Source organism: Glandiceps talaboti, chromosome 20 (assembly GCF_964340395.1).
Source record: "Glandiceps talaboti chromosome 20, keGlaTala1.1, whole genome shotgun sequence".
Classification (NCBI taxonomy): Eukaryota; Metazoa; Hemichordata; class Enteropneusta; family Spengelidae; genus Glandiceps; species Glandiceps talaboti.
In genome coordinates, this window is record NC_135568.1 from 985,561 (window position 1) to 989,090 (window position 3,530).

The window sequence follows — 3,530 nt, forward strand, 5'->3', positions numbered from 1 at the left end:
CATGTATTTTTCATTAGATATTAATGTATAGATCATATCATTACAACTCTCCTTTTTTGAGTGAGACTATATTATCAGCATATAATATCTGGACTGATGAAAATGAAATGCTAAAATTATAACGAATGTTGTATGATTGCATATTTTGGCTAAAAAAAATATACATTTTTTGTGGAATTTCACAGACAAAAGACATTCTTACATTGTAGCACAGATAAATTGCAATAACCCTTATATACACACTTTACAAAACAATTGAATTCAAGTTGCACACTATTTCAACAAGTTATAATTCCCAAACATACAATCTATAATGGTAACTATCTATAACAATTAACTTGTCTTAGAATACCCCAATGCTACAATAGAATTGGTAAAGTTATAATTCCCAAACATACAATCTATAATGGTAACTATCTATAACAATTAACTTGTCTTAGAATACCCCAATGCTACAGTAGAATTGGTAAAGTTATAATTCCCAAACATACAATCTATAATGGTAACTATCTATAACAATTAACATGTCTTAGAATACCCCAATGCTACAGTAGAATTGGTAAAGTTATAATTCCCAAACATACAATCTATAATGGTAACTATCTATAACAATTTACTTGTCTTAGAATACCCCAATGCTACAGTAGAATTGGTAAAATTATAATTCCCAAACATACAATCTATAATGGTAACTATCTATAACAATTAACATGTCTTAGAATACCCCAATGCTACAGTAGAATTGGTAAAATTATAATTCCCAAACATACAATCTGTAATGGTAACTATCTATAACAATTAACATGTCTTAGAATACCCCAATGCTACAGTAGAATTGGTAAAATTATAATTCCCAAACATACAATCTGTAATGGTAACTATCTATAACAATTAACATGTCTTAGAATACCCCAATGCTACAATAGAATTGGTAAAGTTATAATTCCCAAACATACAATCTGTAATGGTAACTATCTATAACAATTAACATGTCTTAGAATACCCCAATGCTACAATAGAATTGGTAAAGTTATAATTCCCAAACATACAATCTATAATGGCAACTATCTATAACAATTAACTTGTCTTAGAATACCCCAATGCTACAGTAGAATTGGTAAAATTATAATTCCCAAACATACAATCTATAATGGCAACTATCTATAACAATTAACTTGTCTTAGAATACCCCAATGCTACAGTAGAATTGGTAAAGTTATAATTCCCAAACATACAATCTATAATGGTAACTATCTATAACAATTAACATGACTTAGAATACCCACAATGCTACAGTAGAATTAATAACTCACTAAAGTTCCAAACTTTTCTTTTTACATATGATGCAGTGACTATTATTTTCAAAACATAAATCTCATCATTTTGAATATTAAAAGTTCAAAGATAATGTGAAGCACTTTATAAGGTTTATTCTGATTGGTTAGAAAACAAAGCAAACAAGGCCCCATACTGTCACTTTTTGAAGATAATGTGAAGTACTTTATAAGGTTTATTCTGATTGGTTAGAAAACAAAGCAAACAAGGCCCCATACTGTCACTTTTTGAAGATAATGTGAAGCACTGCATAAGGTTCATTCTGATTGGTTAGAAAACAAAGGAAACAAGGACCTATACTGTCACTTGTTGCAGATAATATGTAGCACTTTATAAGGTTCATTCTGATTGGTTAGAAAACAAAGCAAACTCGGCCCCATACTGTCACTTATTGCAGATAATATGTAGCACTGTATAAGGTTCCTTCTGATTGGTTAGAAAACAAAGCAAACAAGCACATCTGTTAACTGTATTGTTAATAAATGACAAAGTATATATATATATACCAATCAGTGACAACCTTGTAATAACTTCACATCTCCCCAAAAAATAAAGATATTTAAGTTGAATCATCCTCAAATAAATAATGAATGAAGAAATGTTAAAACTTCAACGTATATCGCTGAGTCAGGTCGGATGACATCACATTATGATGCGTTAATCTACGTCTGTCACGATGACATCATTTTGCATATTTTGTGAGGGAGCGACAGGATTCCTAAGTTGAGCCTGTAATAAATGAGTTGGTAATTAGCATCAGTTGAATTGTATTGATAGAATTAGCATCAGTTGAATTGTATTGATGTAATTAGCATCAGTTGAATTGTATTGATGTAATTAGCATCAGTTGAAATGTATTGATAGAATTAGCATCAGTTGAATTGTATTGATGGAATGTTTTTATATATATCATAAATAATTATGTTTATATCTTTATATATACATAATATTATCCTTATCAAAGTAACACAGTATCAAGCAAGATAGGAGCCGTTATATACAGTGTTTCACACTGTTGTTTCACACTGTTGTTTCACACTGTTGTTTCACACTGTTCCAATCATCAGAGGACTAACAGTATACATGAAGTTCTATGAAGTTCAAAATTCAAAATTCAAAAATTCCATTTCACGTGATTTACTCCAGCATAGACATTTTACATACACTGCATTTATGATCGTTCGAGGCGTGAAACTCTGAGTAACGACTAATATTACATCCTTATTCTTTTGAATTAAGTCTATAATGCTCTGCTACTACTATTGCATCGAGAACTGTTCTCTCCAGTCAGACATTATACTTATATGAATATATAGTATATATATACGACTTTACACCTAACCGTTAATGACCCACCTGACTGTACACACACCCTCGTAGTGTACACACAGTCAGCGAGTCCACCCACCCACTCACCCATACACTTGATGATCCTTTTGGTGAAACGGACCATATAAGTGTAAATCTATAATGAAATAACGAACTTGTCTTCTTTTAATTTTATGTATATATAATGTAGTTAATTTGGGTATATATTTATAATATTTATATGAAGAATCCACATGTTGAAGAAATTGAGTCTAAAATGTCCAAGGTCTATACACAGTTACTGCTGTCTTGAACTTAAATGGAAGGCTGATATGATATAGTTATATTAGTAAGTAATAAACAACGTTATGTGATATAACTATCGATGAAAAACGGCTGAAATCATTTCATCAACAGACATAATATGGATGAAATTGACAACTTTTAATTGACGTACCATATTAAACACACTGTTTATTGCATCAGTTCTCGTCACAACTTCTCCGCCTTGCCTCTTTTTCCGCTGTCTTTTAATTTCCAGGTAATCCATCTCAAGAAAAAGGTCCTGTTCCCATGACATCTTCTCTATGATGTCATCAGCCCCCAAGAAATAGTGAATTCTGAGAGCAACCAAGACCTGTCAAGTGGAAAATATTAACCTCAATTAATTGAAATCCACAGAATTACATTACAGAATAAATCATGATTTTTATACATCTCTTTAGAGTGATAACATATTGGTTTGTCAGATAAACATGTATCTAGCTCAACTACACAAACTATCAATAGTTGTTGTTAATGTGGAAATTTCAGACCTTGAGAAATTTGGCAAGTTTGAAAATCAAACCAGATCTACTTTCCCACATTTTGTTTCTTTATTTACACTA

At 30.9% G+C, this 3,530-nt stretch overlaps 1 long non-coding RNA gene across 1 annotated transcript; it reads right to left on the minus strand.

Annotated features, from left to right (window-relative positions):
- Positions 1 to 1,862: 1,862 nt before the first annotated feature.
- Positions 1,863 to 3,263, minus strand: LOC144450506 (uncharacterized). Its single transcript, XR_013482252.1, has 2 exons — positions 3,101 to 3,263; positions 1,863 to 2,064 (listed from the first exon to the last, which is right to left on the minus strand). It is a non-coding gene; the product is annotated as an uncharacterized LOC144450506 (long non-coding RNA).
- Between the last annotated feature and the right edge of the window lie 267 nt (positions 3,264 to 3,530).